The 18,280-nt window shown below is 48.0% G+C and overlaps 1 protein-coding gene across 7 annotated transcripts in view; it reads right to left on the bottom strand.

Moving 5' to 3' along the window:
• UBAP2 (ubiquitin associated protein 2) overlaps positions 1–18,280 on the bottom strand; it is a 113,950-nt gene extending 95,670 nt beyond the window's left edge. For 6 of the 7 annotated variants that reach the window (XM_062208060.1, XM_062208063.1, XM_062208062.1 and 3 more), the window contains exon 1: positions 18,191–18,280. The gene's annotated coding sequence lies outside the window, so the exon portion shown is untranslated. Of the gene's footprint in view, positions 1–17,311; positions 18,164–18,190 lie in introns of those variants that run through there. The other variant, XM_062208061.1, reaches the window with a different exon arrangement.

The raw sequence follows: 18,280 nt of genomic DNA, 5'->3' as shown, positions 1-18,280 counted from the left end.
CAGGGTGCCAGATTCTATCCCGGTTGCCCCTCTTCCAGGCCAGCTCTCTGCTGTGGCCCGGGAAGGCAGTGGAGGATGGCCCAAGTCCTTGGGCCCTGCACCCCATGGGAGACCAGGAGAGGCACCTGGCTCCTGCCTTCGGATCAGCACGATGCGCCAGCCGCAGCGGCCATTGGAGGGTGAACCAACGGCAAAAAGGAAGACCTTTCTCTCTGGCTCTCTCTCTCACTATCCACTCTGCCTGTCCAAAAAAAAATAAATAAATAAATAAAAAAAAAAAAAATATATATATATATATATATATTAAGTCATTACCATTCCAGAAACACTCTACTTATTACTATTACTCCATTCTATAGACAATGCAATATTCCCCAACTGAGCTTCTTCTTCCTTAAGGTACCACTAACTGCAGGTGCCATCACCTACATAGCTGACATCAGAAGAAAAGGGGGGCCAGGGTTGTGGTACAGCAGGTTAACTCACCACCTGCAAGACCAACATCCCATAGCAGGCATCCCCTATCAGAGCAGCAGCACAAGCCCTAGATGCTCAACTTCAGATCCCCTGCTAACATGCCTGGGAAAGCAACCTTAAGATGGTCCAAGTGCTTGGACCCTTCCCACCCTCATGGGAGACCCAGCTGAAATTCCAGGATCCTTCAGCCTGGCCCAATCCCTGTTGTTATGGCTATTTGGGGAGCAAACTAGCAGATGGAAGATCTCTGTCTCTTACTCTGCCTTTCAAATAAAATAGATAAATCTTAAAAATAACAGCTGCCTAAGAAAATACCCATTTTCAATCTGTTTCTGCAAAGAAAGCAGGCACTTAGTGCAGTGATTAAGTCATCACTTGGGATGCCCACATACTAAATCAAAGTGCCTGGTCTGAGTATCAGCTACTCTACTTCCAATTCAGTTTCCTGTTAAGGCACACCCTGGGAGGCAGCAAGTGATGCATCGAGTACTTGGGTCCCTGCCACCCATGTGGGAGTCTTGGATGGAGTTCCAAGCTCCCGGCTGTTGGGACTATTTGGGGAATGAACCAGCAAACAGATGTCTTTCTCTTCCTTTCAAATTAAATATTTCAAAAGGAAATTCATTTCTGCAGAAGGTAAAACTGGTTTAGATTAAGAACCTCAATTGATTTGGGAGGCCCAGAGCCAACAGAAAGAGGAAGTCCCAATTGAGGAAAGTAAAAGCCAGCTAGGATGCCAAGATACTCAACCATGAGACCCAATACCATGCAGCTCAACTGCTAAGGCCCCGCATGCCAGGAGCTGACCAAGCTCATACTTGTATTCTCCACAGCTGCAGAGGGCAGGGTCAGCCTCTAGCAGTTGCTGGACAAGGCTGAACTCCCTTACACCCACGCTTGGATGACAGGGAAATCACATTATTTTCTACTGTCCCACACACATAAGCTGCCCATGAAAAAGATGAGTACTAATGAATGCTTCAACAATTCAGAACATTGAAAATTATTCTGTATTTTTCTCTTCCGGGTAACCTAAGATCAGGGAGGGAGAAATGTTTAATTGCCTTTGACTGATTCTATACACCAATCGCATTCCCAACCTGCTGCTTTTGGTTTTGTTTTGTTAAGATTTTATGTATTTCAAAAGTCAGTTACAGATAGAGAGGGAAACAGAGACATCTTCCATCTGCTGGTTCACTTCCTCAGATGGTCACAATGGCCAGAGCTGGGCCATGCCGAAACCAGGAACTTCATCCGCTACTACGTGAGTGGCACAGGCCCAACACTTGGGCCATCTCCCGCTGCTTTTCCCAAACCATTAACAGAAGGACCAGAAGACGACCAGCCAGGACACAAACCAGCACCTATAAGGGATGTTGGCATTGCAGGCAGTGGTTTTACCCACTACACCACAACTCCGGGGTTTTCTCAGTTTTAAGCCCTTTTAACCAGCAGCTACCTAGTATTCTTTGCCCTCCAATTCCTTGAAAAGTCCCTTATTCTTCAAGACCCCTACTTCTTTTTTTCTTTTCTTTTTTTTTTTTTTTTTTTGACAGGCAGAGTGGACAGTAGAGACAGAGAGTAGAGACAGAGAGAAAAGTCTTCCTTTTTGCCGTTGGTGCACCCTCCAATGGCCACCGCGCTGTTCCGATGGCAGGAGCCAGGTGCTTCTCCTGGTCTCCTATGGGGTGCAGGGCCCAAGAACTTGGGCCATCCTCCGCTGTACTCCCTGGCCACAGCAGAGAGCTGGCCTGGAAGAAGGGCAACCGGGACAGGATTGGTGCCCCGACCGGGACTAGAACCCGGTGTGCCGGCGCCGCAAGGCGGAGGATTAGCCTACTGAGCTGCGGCGCTGGCCAAGACCCCTACTTCTAACAGCCCTCTTTCTCCAAAAATAATACCGTATGTTATTATGGCCTGGGAAACCAGTAGAAGATGGCCCAAATCCTTGATCCCCTGTACCCACATGGGAGACCCAGAAGAAGCTCCTGACTCCTGGCTTCGGATCGGCCCAGCTCTGGCCATTGCAGCCATTTTGGGAGTGAACCAGTAGATGGAAAAACTCTCTCTGCCTCTACCTCTCTGTAACTCTGCCTTTCAAATAAATGAATAAATCTTTAAAACAAAAACAAACAAAAAAACACCAAACTGAGGCTGGCATTGTGGCATACCAGATAAAGCCACCATGTGCCAGCATCCCATATGGGCACCGGTTCTAGTCCCAGATGCTCCACTTCCCATCCAGCTCCTGGCTAATGTGCTTGGGAAAGCAGCAGATGGCCCAAGTGCTTGTGTTCCTGCACCCACATGCAAGACACAGATGAAGCTCCTGGCTTCAGTCTGCCCCATCCCTGGCCATTGGAGTCATTTGGGAAGTGAACCAGCAGGTAGAAAGACTTCTCTCTGCCTTTGCCTCTCCCTCTCTATAATTCCACCCTTCAAATAAATAAATAATTTAAAAAGAAAAAAGAGCCAGAATTTTACAAAATTCTTCAAGCAGGAGCCAGCATTGTGGTACTGCAGTTTAACCCTCTGCAACACAGGAATCTCACATCAGAGCTCTGGTTCAAGCCCCAGCTGCTCTGCTTCCAATCCAGTTCCCCACTAAAACAGAGGCTGGCATTGTGGCCTAGCGCATTAAGCCATCACCTTCAACACTTGCATCTCACAATGGCACCAGGTGGATTCCTGGTTGCTCCACTTCCAACCAAGCTCCCAGATAATGTGCCTGACAAAGCAGCAGAAAAATGGCCCGAGTGCTTGGGTGCCTAGATCTGCATGGATACCCAGATGAAGCTCCTGGCTTCAGCCTAGCCCAGCCCCGGCCATTGTGTCCATTTGGGGAGTGAAACAGCAGGTGGAAGACCTGTCTCTCCCTCTCTGTGTAACGCTCCCTTTCAAATAAATAAGTCTTTAGAAAAATAAAAATAGGGGTCAGTGCTGTGGTGTGGCAGGTAGAGCTGCCGCCTGCAGAGCCAGCATCCCATATGGGCGCCAGTTCAAGTCCCAGCTACTCCACTTCCAATCAAGTTCTCTGCTATGGCCTAAGAAAGCCATAGAAGACGGCCCAAGTCCTTGGGCCCCTGCACTGATGTGGGAGACCCAAAAGCAGCTCCTGGCTTCAGATTAGCGCAGCTCCAGTCGTTACAGCCATCTGGGGAGTGAGCCAGTGGACCCCTCTCTGCCTCTGCCTCTCTGTTAACTCTGACTTTCAAATAAATAAATCTTTAAAAAAAATTCTTAAAAGGTATAAATTTTTAAAAAGTAATCTAAGTGGACTATTTAGTCTTCCAGGACACTGCTAAAACTTCACTTCTGTTCAAAAATAAACTCAATAAATTACAAATTCTTTATTCCTTTCTGTTCTTTACTCATTGGTCAAACCAGCCTTGCCATTCTCCCAATTTCTACCTGCTTTTTTGCCTTTAACTTCCAGTTGCATTTTCTCAGTAGTATAACAAACATCCCCATTTTCTCACCTCCTATTCTTCAATGTGAACAGCAATTACTTTCTACTCGATGTCAGACAACTGTGGGACATGTTAGGGTCAGTTAACAATATACTAAACAGCCCTACTACACAGCAGCTTCCATTCTTAAGGGTAACTGTACAGCTGTGTCTCTTTTCTCACCATAAGCTATCAACTGCCACTTTTCGGTGCCGCATGCCTGACCTCCTCCCAGGATGCTGCTAAATTGGAAAAGAGCTTTGTGACCAGCTCATCATGCTGATTAGAACAGCTAACAGAATCAAAATGAGAAGAACTTAGAGGCAGTTATTTTAAAGACATAGAACTCACCTAAGTCTCTGACTAAACACCAAGACAAAAGAAAGATAAGATGAAACCAGTCTAGTAGAACTCAGCACAGGATTTCAAGGGCCTCCAACTGTGTATCCATACAGTACAAAACTGTGTATCCATACAGTACAAAACCCAAGTCTATGTATCACAAAGGTGTTGGTTTTCCATTCTGTTGCTTACATTGTTTGACTATCAGCTAGAACCTGGCTATATTCCCAGATTTCAGAATGTCAGACAGAATAGTAGTACAGCATTGTGGTTAAGAGGACAGGTTAAGTTAGATAGACCTAGTTTCCACAAATTACTGGATTAGGTATCCCTGACCAAATATTTCACTCTTTCTCCCTGAGGGGAGCAGCAAGCAAGATAACGTACCTGGTAAGCATTTGAGTCATTGCTGGATGAGACACCCACATTCAATATCTGAGTGCATGAATTCAAGACCTGGCTCCACTTCCAACTCCAACTTCCTGCTAATGTATACCCTGGGAAGTAGAGCAGATGATGGATCAAGTAGTTGGGTTCCTGCCACCCATGTGTGAGATCCAGACTGAGCTCCAAGATAATAGCTGCACATTGTGAGTAACCGCACACTCAGTGGATAGAAGATCTCTGTGCATCTGTGCCTGTCAGTCTCGCTGGCAGCTTTAGAATAAAGTTTTTTTTTGTTTGTTTGTTTGTTTTTTTTTAAGATCCATTTATTTATCTGAAAGGCAGAACTACAGAGAGAGAGAGAAACAGATCTTCCATCAGCTGGTTCACTCCCCAAATGGCCACAACAGCCAGTCTGTTGGTCCACTTCCAATCTAGCTCTGTTAACGCACTTGGGAAAGCAACAGACTGACCCAAATACCTGGGTCCCTGCCACCAATGTGGAAGACCCAGATGAAGGTACAGACTCCTGGCTCCAGACTGGCCCACCTCAGCAGTGGCAGCCATTTGGGAAATGAACCAGCAGATGAAGATCTCTTTTTCTGTATGTGTTTCTCTCACAGGCAACTTCGCTTTTCAAATAATCTTAAAAAAAAGTTGTATATCATAAGTATTGTATGATTCTACTGTCATTTGTTAATATAAGTGCTAAAAAAAGTAAAATAACAGTAACAAAAAGCAAATTTTAAAAAATTATCCAGGGAGGGGCCAGCGCTGTGGCTCAGAGGATTAATGCCCTGGCCTGAAGCACCGGCATCCCATGTGGGCGCCGGTTCTAGTCCCGGCTGCTCCTCTTCCAATCTGGCTCTCTGCTGTGGCCTGGGAAAGCAGTAGAAGATGGCCCAATTGCTTTGGGTCCACCCGCCTGGGAGACCCGAAGAAACTCCTGGCTTCGGATCGCGCAGCTGCGGCCATTGCGGCCACTTGGGGAGTGAACCATCGGATAGCAGACCTCTCTCTCTCTCTTTCTCTGCCTCTCCTCTCTGTGTAATTCTGACTTTCAAATAAATAACTAAATCTTTAAAAAAATAAAAATAAAAATAAAAAATAAATTATCCAGGGAGCCTGAGCCGTGGCGCACTAGGTTAATCCTCCGCCTGCAGTGCCGGCATCCCATGTGGGCACCGGGTTCTAGTCCCGGATGCTCTTCTTCCAGTCCAGCTCTCTGCTATGGCCCGGGAAAGCAGTAGAGGATGGCCCGAGTCCTTGGGCCCCTGCACCCCCGTGGGAAACCAGGAAGAGGCACCTGGCTCCTGGCTTCGGATTGGCGTAGCTCCAGCTGTTGCGGCCATTTGGGGGGAGAATCATCGGAAGGAAGACCTTTCTCTCTGTCTCTCTCTCACTGTCTGTAACTCTACCTGTCAAATAAATAAATAAAAAATATTTTTAAAAAAATTATCCAGGGGCCAGTATTCTGGCATAACAGGTAAAGCTGCTGCCTATAACATCAGCATCATGGTTCAAGATTTGGCTGCTCCACTTCCAATCCAGCTCCCGCTAACGTACCTGGGAAAGCAGTGGAAGATGCCCCAAGCACCTAGGCCTTGCGCCCACATGGGAGACCCAGAAGCTCCTGGCTTCAGAGCAGCCCAGCTCCAGCATTCGTGGCCATTTGGAGAGTGAACCAGCGGATGAAAGATCTATCTCTGCATACACACACACCCACTCCCGATAACTTTTTCAAATAAATAAATAAATCTTTAAAAAAAAAAAAAAGAAACAATTATAATTAAGGAACTTATCCATACTTGATCCTACAGGAGGAATCCAAGAAAAATAAGGTTCAGCCTACATCCTGCATGAAAAAGCCTTACAAAACACCCAAACTCAATTCCACAATGCTTTTCTCTGTCACTGACAGCAGCATCCTGGACTCCTGCACTTGATTTACACTGTGTCTGCTGGGTTGGGTATTTAGACTAGTGGTAAGATACCCACATTCTGGGACCAGCATTGTGGTGTGACAGGTTAAGCTGCCACCTGCAACACCAGCATCCCATATGGACATTGGTTGGAGATCCCTCTGCTCCACTTCCAATCCAGCTCCCTGCTAATGCACATAAGAAAGCAAAGGAAGATGGCCCAAGTCCTCGGGCTCCTGTACCCACATAGGAGACCCAGATGAAGCTCCTGGCTCCTGCATGGCCCAGCCCTGGGTGTTGCAGCCATTTGGGGAGTGAACCAACAAATTAAAGATCTCACTTCAGGGCCGGCACTGTGGCATAGCGGGTAAGGCCGCTGCCTGAAGAGTCGGCATCCCACATGGGAGCCAGTTAGAGTCCCAGCTGCTCCACTTCCAATCCAGTTCTCTGCTATGGCCTAGGAAAGCCGTGGAAGATGGCCCAGTCCTTGGGCCCCTGCACCCATATGCAAGACCTAGAAGAAGCTCCTTGATCCTGGATCCTGGTTTTGGATCAGGCACAGCTCCAGCTGTTGCAGCCATCTGGGGAGTGAACCAGCGGATGGAGGACTTCTCTCCCTCCCTCCCTCCCTCCCTCCCTCTCTCTCTCCTTACTCTTTCAAATAAATAAATCTTTTTTTAAAAAAAAATCTCACTTTGTCTTTCTCTGTGTAATTCTGATTTTCAAACAAATGAAAATCTTTAAACTAAAATAACCTCTTTTAAAAACCTGGGTCTGCATAACATTAACAGGATACACAAGATACTGTATTTTCAAAAGCCTAAGTGCTCCACTCATCCTATAATCAGCAGTTTGTTTAGCACTGGTGACAGTTATCTAAGTCACAGCAGTAGTTATATCTTGCTCATCCAATGACCTGACCAAAATTTATGTTTGATAAATAGCTGAGAAAATAATCACTTAAGAAATGAACTACGTGGGCCAGCACCATGGAGCGGCAGGTTAAGCCACAGCTTATGACCCTAGCATCCCATAAGGAAAGCTGGTTCAAGTCTTGGTTGCTATACTTCATACCCAACTCCCTACTAATGTTCCTGAGACCACAGCAGATGATGGCACAAGTGCCTGGGTCCCTGTCCCCTATGGATGGAGTTCTTGGGCTTTGTTCTGGCCCAGCCCTGGCTGCTGTAGCCATTTGAGGAGTAAACAGCAGATATAAGATCTCTTTCCCTCTGTCACTATGCCTTTCAAATAAATAAATCTATTATTTTATATATGAACTATTATTCAGCATTATACTTCAGTGACAATATGTAAATCTTTAAAATACTAATTAGATGAGAAACAAGGTTTTGAAATCTGTAGACAAGGGGCCAGCACTGTGGTATAGTAGGTAAAGCTCCCTTCTGCAGTGCTGGCATCCCATATGGGCGCCAGTTTGAGTCCCAGCTACTCCACTTCCAATCCAATCGTGGCCTGGGAAAGTAGTGAAGGATGGCCTAAGTCCTTGGGCCCTTGCACCCATGTGGAAGACCTGGAAGAAGCTTCCTGGCTCCTTGCTTCAGATAGTCCCAGCCCCAGCTGTTGCGGTCATTTGGGATGTGAACCAGCAGATGGAAGACACCTCTCTCTCTCTCTTTCCCCCTTCCCCTCCCTCTCTCTCTCTGCCTCTCTGTAACCCTGCTTTTCAAATAAAAAAAATCTTTTTTTAAAAAATCTGTAAACAGAAAGGAAGTATCTGAATGGTCACTTCTATCTGATCACTGATACCATATACACTATATTTTTAAGTATTCCAGATATGATGTTATTGTTATTTTTATGGCAACAGAAGCTCTCTATCCCATGAAGATACTTGCTAGAGAAATATTTAGCCATAAATAAAGACATTTGTATTTTACATCCAAATCATTTAACCTCAAAATATGGTACAGTATATATCAAGGACACCCAATGTGACAAAGTGTTAAGTAGCAAATATGGATAAAAGGCATTTTACATGTTTTCTTTACTCTCCCGTCACTTTTCAGACTTGAAAAATCTTAAAAAGGTGGAGTGAAGCAAACAAAAGAAACAACCACAATACAAAAAGACAAACATGCAGGGGCCTGCACTGTGGCATAGTAACTTAAGCCTCCGCCTGCAGCACCAACATCCCATTTTGGGCACCAGTTTGTGTCCCAGCTGCTCCTCTTCTGATCCAGCTCCCTGCTAATGTGCCTGCAAAAACAGCAGAAGATGGCCTAAGTCCCTGGGCCTCTGCAACCATGTGGGAGATCTAGATAAAGCTCCTGGCTCCTGGCTTCAGCCTGGCCCAGCCTGGCCATTGCAGGCATTTGGGGAGTGAATTAGTCGATGGAAGATCTCGCTCTTTCCCTAACTCTGCCTTTCAAATAAATAAAATAAATCTTTAAAAAAAAAAATAGAAATTGGACTCTGGTGAGGAGGAGGAAGCACTCACAAGGAGACAAGTACAATTTATATCTGCAAAAACTGGGAATAAGACAAATATTCCTCAACAATAGAAAAGACAAACCAGGTGTAGCATACCCTTCCAATGGAATACAGTATACTATCTGCAGTGACTATTCAACATGGAAGAATCTCAAACATGCAGAACAGAAAAGCATCAGAAGAATCACACAATTACGCAAGACTGAACCAGAAGAGTGGGGAAGCACAGCAGCGGAGCAGATGAAGCTGCTGCTTGAGACACTGGCATCCTGTGTCACAGCCCCAGTTCAAGTCTTGGCTGTCTGTCCACTTCCAATCCAGGTCCCTACAAGTATGCTTGGGAAGGCAACAAATCACAACCCTAATGCTTGCACCACTACTATCCATGTGGGAGATTCAGATGGAGTTCCTGACTCCTGGTTTTGGCCTGGCTCAGGTTGAGCCATTCCAGCTAACCGGGAAGTAAACTAGTGGATGGAAGATCTCTGTCTCTCCCTATCAATCCACCCATCAAGCAAAAAAAAAAAAAAAAAAAAAAAACACACATTGAAATTGGACACTATGAAACCATATACCAGGGCAGGCGCTGTGGCTCAATAGGCTAATCCTCCGCCTAGCGGTGCCGGCACACCAGGTTCTAGTCCCGGTCGGGGTGCCGGATTCTATCCCGGTTGCCCCTCTTCCAGGCCAGCTCTCTGCTATGGCCCGGGAAGGCAGTGGAGGATGGCCCAAGTGCTTGGGCCCTGCACCCGCATGGGAGACCAGGAGAAGCACCTGACTCCTGCCTTCGGATCAGCGTGGTGCGCCAGCCGCGGTGGCCATTGGAGGGTGAACCAACGGCAAAGGAAGACCTTTCTTTCTGTCTCTCTCACTATCCACTCTGCCTGTCAAATAAAAAAAAACATATACTGGCCAGTGCCATGGCTCAATAGGCTAATCCTCCGCCTGCGGCGCCAGCACACCGGGTTCTAGTCCCGGTTGCCCCTCTTCCAGGCCAGCTCTCTGCTGTGGCCCGGAGTGCAGTGGAGGATGGCCCAAGTCCTTGGGCCCTGCACCTGCATGGGAGACCAGGAGAAGCACCTGGCTCCTGCCTTCGGATCAGCGTGATGCGCCTCCCGCAGCGCACCGGCAGCGGCGGCCATTGGAGGGTGAGCCAACAGCAAAAGGAAGACCTTTCTCTCTCTCTCTCACTGTCCACTCTGTCAAAAAAAAAAAAAAAATACTACTTATGGACATATACTGGGCTATATATCATTCTTAAAAGTTAATAGCAGGAGGGCTGGCACTGTGGTGCAGCGGGTAAAGCCACCACCTGCAGTGCCAGCATCCCATATGGGTGCCAGGTTCAAGTCCTGGCTGCTCCACTTCCAATCCAGCTCTCTGCCTAGCAAAAGCAGTGGAGGATGGCCCAAGTCCTTGGGCCCCTGTACCTACATGGGAGACCCAGAGGAAGCTCCTGGCTTCTGGCTTTGGTCGGTGCAGATGCAGCCGTTGCAGCCATCTGGAGAGTCAATCAGTGGATGGAAGCTCTCTCTCTTGCTGCCTCTCTAACTCTTTCAAATAAATAAATAAATCTTTAAAAAAAGAAAGTAATAGCAAGTCCAAAACACAGGGCAATGGATACTTCTGGGAAAGAATACCTTACAAGATGGCATGCACAGAGGACTTATAGGTAGCAGTAACATTCTATTTCTTCATTGTTCTTTTAAGATTTATTTATTGGGACCAGTGTTGTGCAGTGTTCAGTCACTGCTTGCAAAATAAGCACCTCGTATCAGAACGCCAATTCAATCCTAGCTATACCACTTCTGACTCAGTTCCTTGCTAATGCGCATGGGAAGGCAGTAGAGGGAGAAACAAATACTTGAGCCCCTATCACCCATGTAGGAGACCCAGATGGAATTCCTGACTCCTATGGCCATTTGCAGAGTACACCAACAGATAGGAGATGAATCTATGTATCTATCTCCACCTCCCTCCCCCTCCCAGCTTCCTTCTCTGTAGTTCTGCATTTTTTAAGATTTATTGGGTCCGGCGCTGTGGCTTAGCGGGTTAAGCCACTGCTGGCAGTGCCAGCATCCCATATAGGTGCCAGTTCGAGATCCGGCTGCTCCACTTCCGACCAAGCTCTCTGCTATGGCCTGGGAAAGCAGTACAAAATGGCCCAAGTCCTTGGGACCCCGCGCCTATGTGGGAGACCCAAAGGAGGCTCCTAACTTCGGATTGGCACAACTCCGGCTGTGGTGGCCAGATGGGGAATAAGCCAGCAGATGGAAGATCTCTCTCTCTCTCTCTCTGCATCTCCTTCTCTATGTAACTCTTTCAACTGAATAAATAAATCTTTTTTAAAAAAGAGACTTATTTAGGGCCTAGTGCTGTGGCTTAGTAGGCTAATCTCCCACCTGTAGCACTGGCATGCCACATGGCCACCAGGGCTTGTTCTAGATGTTCCTCTTCCGATCCACCTCTCTGCTATGGCCTGGGAAAGCAGAGGAAGATGGCCCAAGTGCTACCTGTGTGGGAGACCTAGAAAAGCTCCTGGCTTCGGATGGCTCAGCTCTGGCCATTGTGGCCATTTGGGGAGTGAACCAGGGGATGGAAGACTTTTCTCTGTCTCTCCTCCTCCCTTTGTCTGTAATTCTGCCTCTCAAAGAAATAAATAAAATCTTTTTAAAAAAATATTTATGGCCGGTGCCGCGGCTCGCTAGGCTAATCCTCCGCCTTGCGGCGCCGGCACACCAGGGTTCTAGTCCCGGTTGGGGTGCCGGATTCTGTCCCGGTTGCCCCTCTTCCAGGCCAGCTCTCTGCTATGGCCAGGGAGTACAGTGGAGGATGGCCCAAGTGCTTGGGCCCTGTACCCGCATGGGAGACCAGGAGAAGCACCTGGCTCCTGCCATCGGATCAGCGCAGTGCACCGGCCGCAGCGCGCCAGCCACGGCGGCCATTGGAGGGTGAACCAACGGCAAAAAGGAAGACCTTTCTCTCTGTCTCACTTTCTCACTGTCCACTCTGCCTGTCAAAAAAAAAAAAAAATTTATTTCAGGCCGGCGCCGTGGCTTAACAGGCTAATCCTCCACCTTGTGGCACCGGCACACCGGGTTCTAGTCCCGGTTGGGGCGCCGGACTCTATCCTGGTTGCCCCTTCTTCCAGGCCAGCTCTCTGCTGTGGCCCAGGAAGGCAGTGGAGGATGGCCCAAGTGCTTGGGCCCTGCACCCGCAAGGGAGACCAGGAGAAGCACCTGGCTCCTGCCTTCGGATCAGCACGATGCGCTGGCCGCAGCGGCCATTGGAGGGTGAACCAACAGCAAAAAGGAAGACCTTTCTCTGTCTCTCTCTCTATCCACTCTGCCTGTCAAAAAAAAAAAAAAAAATTACTTAAAAAAAATATATTTATTTCACGGTAGTTAGAGAGGAGACAGATCTTTCATCCGCTGGTTCACTCCTCAAATGGCCTCAATGACCGAGACTGGGCCAGCCTAAAGCTTCCCCCAGGTCTCCCACATGGATGCAGGGGGCTCAAGAACTTGGGCCATACTCTGCTGCTTTCCCAGAGACATTAGCAGGGAGCTAGAACAGAAGTGGAGCAGCCAGGACTTAAACCAGCACCCAGATGAGATGCCGAGCGCTGCACCATAGTGCTGGCCCCAGTTTTAGCTTTCAGATACTGAGCCTTTCCCAGGCATACTAGGAAGCTACATCAGCAGCAGAGTACCCAGGATTCAATCCCAGAAACTCAGAGATGCGATGCAGGAAGCTTTACCTGCTATACCACAACACTTGCCCCAGTGTTTCTGAATAGAAGATAAAGGAATAGAAGGTGTGTGCACGCGCACACAAACCCCCCTCCCCCCCCAAAAAAAAGACAACAAAGGAAAAAAAGTAAGAAGGAAAATGAAATGTATACAGAAAATTAAAGAAGGTTGATACTGGGCAGGGCATTGTGTAGCAGTGGGTTAAGCTTTTGTTCGGGACATCGACATTCCATTTGGAGTGCCTGGTTCAAGTCCTGACTACCTCACTTCCAACGCAACTTCCTGCTAATGAGATCCTATATATACAGTGGTTGAGTTCCTGCCACCCACATGGGAGACCAGTCCTGGCTCCTGGCTCTAGCCTGGCCCACCCTCAGCTGTTGTGTGCATTTGGGCAGTCAAGCAGTGGATGGAAGATATCTCCCCTGCCCCCTCACTCTGTTTTTCAAATAATCTTTTTTAAAGTTTAATTTTAAAAAGGCAGAGAGGGCCGGCGCCGTGGCTTAACAGGCTAATCCTCCGCCTTGCGGCGCCGGCACAGCGGGTTCTAGTCCCGGTCGGGGTGCCGGATTCTATCCCGGTTGCCCCTCTTCCAGGCCAGCTCTCTGCTGTGGCCCGGGAAGGCAGTGGAGGATGGCCCAAGTCCTTGGGCCCTGCACCCCATGGGAGACCAGGAGAGGCACCTGGCTCCTGCCTTCGGATCAGCACGATGCGCCAGCCGCAGCGGCCACTGGAGGGTGAACCAACGGCAAAAAGGAAGACCTTTCTCTCTGGCTCTCTCTCTCACTATCCATTCTGCCTGTCCAAAAAAAAAAAAAAAGGCAGAGAGGCTGGGGCTGGCCTTGTGGTACAGCAGGTTAAGCCAGTGCTGGCATTGCACAAGAGCACCAGTTCAAGACCCGGCTGCTCCATGTGCCTGGGAAGGAAGCAGAAGATGGCCCAAGTGCTTGGCCCCTGTACCCACATGGGAGACCCAGAAGAAGCTCCAGGATCCTAGCTTCAGCCTAGCCTAGCACCAGCTGTTGTGGCCATTTGGGAAATGAACCAGGGGATGGAAGATCTCCCCTCCCTGTCTCTCCTCCTAAAATTCTGCCTTTCAAATAAATTTTTTTTAAAAAATCCTTAAAAAAAAAAAAAAAGGGCAGGGGGGAGAGTAACAACATTAAAAAACAAATTAAATTAAAAGCGATTAAAAAGTGTACCTATGACTAGTTTGATAAGATTAAGATGACATACAAAAAAAAAAAAAAACTTGTGTAATGAAAGTACTAGGCATTACTAGATTGTGTGTATGTATACACACACACAGACACACATGCATATATGTTGTAAATTTAAATGAGAAAGTTTCCAGGTAACATCTTACTTAAAAAAAAGTTAGTAATGCTAAACCAGTAGCAAGAGACAAAGTTATAGCAAAAGATCTAAATTCAAATGAAATCTCTTTATAAATAATCTTTAAATTTTAAGTTTTAGATCCAAATATATATTTTATTAACTTTTAAAATTCCAAATGAAGAAAAATAAGTAACATATTCCTAACAATTGTGATAAGTAAAGCATTTCCAAGTCTTAAATAAAAACAAACTCCTCCTTCCTGTGAGCCCCAATTCCAAATACTTAACTGGGTTCCAATTCAATTTAGCTCATTAAGGCCAGGTCGAAAATGAATTACCTGAAAACTTAAACTCACTTGAGTACACAGGCTCCTCTATCAGCCAGATACTCGTCACATTAACTGTCTTCAAAGCCTATGCCGAAAAATTTCAAAACTAAAATTATTCCCTTCTTAAGAAAGCACAGGACACGGTGCCAGCATTGTGGCACAGTAGTTTAGGTTAAACCACTGCTTGCGACGCCAGCATCCCATGTTGGCGTGATGGTCTGAGATCCAGCTATTCCACTTCCCATCCAACTAACTGTTAATGGGCCTGGAAAGCAACAGCAGATGGCCCAAGTATCTGGGCCCCTACCACCTACGTGAGAGCCAGAGTGTGAGTTCCTGGCTCAACCTAGCCTGGTATTGGCTGTTGCGGCCATTTGGGGAGTGAACCAGTGGATGGAAGATCTCTGTCCCTCCTTTGACATTCTACCTTCAAATAAATAATTTTTTACAGGCAGAGTTAGACAGTGAGAGAGAGACAGAGAGAAAGGTCTTCCTTCTGTTGGTTCACCCCTAAAATGGCTGCCACGGCCGGCGCGCTGCGCCGATCCAAAGCCAGGAGCCAGGTGCTTCCTCCTCGTCTCCCATGCGGGTGCAGGGTCCAAGCACTTGGGCCATCCTCCACTGCACTCCCGGGCCACAACATAGAGCTGGACTGGAAGAGGAGCAACCAGGACAGAATCCGGCGCCCCAACCGGGACTAGAACCCGGGGTGCCAGCACTGCAGATGGAGGACTAGCCAAGTGTGCCGCAGCGCTGGCCAACAATTTTTTTTAAGATTTATTTATTTGAGAGGCAGAGTTACACAGAGAGAGAACAAGAGACAGAGATCTTCCATCCACTAGTGCACTCCCTAAATGGCGGCAAGGACCATGGCTGGGCCAAGCCAAAGGCAGGAGCTTCATTCAGGTCTCCCACGTGGGTGCAGTGGTTCAAGCACTTGGGCCATCCTCCACTGCCTTCCCAGACCATTAGCAGGGAGCTGGCTCAGAAGTGGAGCAGCTGGGACTCTGAACAGCAGTGCTACAGGCTATGGCTTTAACCCACTGAGCCACAGTGGCAGGCCCCAAACAAATAAATAAAACCCCCAAAAAAAGTTCAGGACATGCACATCCTAGGGAGAGACGTTTAAGAAATCTAAAAAAAGGAAATTAAAAAAGGGGAGGGGAGGGGAGAACAGAACAGAGTTGTTAACAAAGGGTGGGGGTAGGACCCTCCCTGCCGGCACTGTGGCACGGCAGGTAAAACTGCCGCCTGCAACGCCGGCATCCCCTGTGGGCAGGGGTTTGTGTCCCAGCTGCTCCAATTCTGATCCAGCTCTGCTAATGGCCCAAGTATTTGAGCCCCTGTACCCACATGGGAGACCCAGATGAAACTTCTGGCTTCCACCTGGCTCAGCCCTCTGGTTGGGGGTGGAGGAGGAGTGAACCTGCAGATAGAATATCTCTTCCTCTGTCTTTCCCTCTCTGTAGCCCTTTCAAAATAAATATTTTTCTAAAAACTATAAAATACTAGCACAAGCAGTTGATACTGTAAATATCGAAATCAACTTGATATATTTGGTTGACTTCAAAAAGATAAAAAGGCGGGGTCAAAATTCGTACAATCTACCACCTGCTCACAAGGTGCTATACCCTACAAGTCTTCCCTCTCTTTGCCTACCTTTTTATTTTGTATCTCTACTCTCATTTTTGGAAAAAAAAAAAGCAACGAAATCGGTTACTGGGGCAGGCGCTGTGATGCACTGCCTGGGATGCGGGCATCCCCGGTGGGCACTGGTTCTCACAGGGAGAAATTAACACATTTGTCCAAGAACACAGGAACTTCACAATCTGGGCGTTCATGCAGACTGCAATCAACACTCAAGGCTAAGACTTTAAACGTAAAGGCTTCACTTTAGACCACCTGAAACCTCCAGGACAAGTTTGTACTTCCCACATATATTTTATGCTTAAAGGGATTGAAGCAGTGACCAGATCCCATCAAAACACAAGTGCATTTTGAAATAAATCCCTTCTTGTCCCAGGTTCACAAGAGACACTCCCAGTGAGCACTGTACAGGCTGCACCAATTACCAGGAAAGGGAAGCAGAGATGTTATTGTTGCTTCAGTACAACTCTTTGTGACTGCCGAGGGTCCAGCCTACATTTAAGAGAGGACTGAGGAAACCAAAGCAGCAGGAAACAGCCAGAGAGGCAATTATCACCACCCTTCCCCACGGCTTCATTCTCCCCCAACTTCCAGCCACATTTCAATCACAACAAAACCTCCCTTCTCGGAAACATTTCATAATTACTGAGGGGCAGAGGTGATATGGAAGCAAACTGAGGAAATCAGAGCTGTGGGAAACAAGCAGCACAGGAGAGAGGAAAAATCTCTCATTACACGTGTGAATCAGCCCAAGTAGGAAAATCCAGACCACACTGGCAGCCATCGCCTTTGCCTAAAAGCCTGACCTGACCTGCGGGCCCTGCTGGCAGGTGTACTGCAAGACCCCATGGTCTCCAGGGAGTGGATTTTATTCTCTTTCCTTAGATGGGGATCATACCAATGTACTCACCCAACATCTAAGATACAGAAAGAGCTTAACTATGATGTTCATCTTCCCTCTACCTTCACTTGACAAACTGACACTAAAAAATACTGCACCATTCACAGCAAACAGTGAGCGCCTACCCCTTGGTTCAAAGAGTGCAACCACTGTGGAAAAGAAAATATAGCCATTTTCACCCAAAGTTAACTATATGCCCTTCAAATAAAAGATTATCTTTGGCTATCATCTCACCGAGATCTTAAAAAGCTCTCAACTATTTGGATACACAGGTGCTGGAGAAAGCCAGCAAGCCTGAATACCAGCAGAGCACATACCTTGTATATGCAGTAGAAACAATATCCAAAGAGGTAGCAGTAAACTACAGGATTATGCCAAACAGGAAGTAACAGGAATGACGATGGCATCAACCTCCAGAGAGAACATACGACTAGAGTGGCAACAGTTGAGATGCCTGGGCAACCAACTAGATCGAAAACTCGGGGGAGAAAGTAGGAAGCTAAGTGGCAACGTGATTCAGAAGCGAAGAAAACTGAGCTGTAACGCAGCCACGAACGAATGACATTCTGACTACATAGCACAGTGCTTTACAGTTCACAAAGCGCTCTCGAAGCTACATGAAATGAGCGGCGACACAAACCGACGGCGGAACAGTGAGGAGGAAAACGCAGTCCCAGCTGAGACCAGAGCCCTCCAGAAGGAAAAGCAAGTACGGTTTCGGATTAGCCGGGGAAGAGCTGGAGAGCGCAGAAGTTGGTCTCCAAGAGCACCAGTCCCAGGACTGGCGACGGCCGGGAAGACGGAAGGGTGGTCAGGACCGGAGCGACAGCGTGGCCGGGGAGCTCGGCCGGGCAGACTGGGACCGAGGTGAGAGAAAACCACACCCTCCCGGACAGAAACCCGAGGGGGGAGGGGAAGGCGCCCCCTGAGGCTGGGTGGGGCCGGCGGAAGACCGCGGGGAAGGCAGGAAGGAGCACAGGGCGAGCCGAGGGGGGCAGGAAGGAGTGAGCCCGGGCCTGGACAGACTAAGGAAGCGTGAAGCCAGCGAGGAAAGCTTGGCCCCGTCCCCACGGGTGGGCGATAGGGCAGTCTGCAGGAGTTGGGAGGTTCGAAACGCTGAAACCAGAACCAGAAGGCACACAGCGCAGCACTCAAGGCTCTGGAAGAGCGAGGGGGAGGGAGAGGGTGACAATTACCGCTGCTATTCCCGCTGGACTCGGGACTCGCCGCCGCCGCCGCCGCTCGTTACCTGCCAATGTGCCTCTTACAAAGCGGCGGCGGCGGCA

Source organism: Lepus europaeus, chromosome 12 (genome assembly GCF_033115175.1).
Source record: "Lepus europaeus isolate LE1 chromosome 12, mLepTim1.pri, whole genome shotgun sequence".
NCBI lineage: Eukaryota > Metazoa > Chordata > Mammalia > Lagomorpha > Leporidae > Lepus > Lepus europaeus.
Note: the sequence above shows the minus strand (reverse complement) of the source record. Positions and strands in the feature narration are given on the sequence as shown.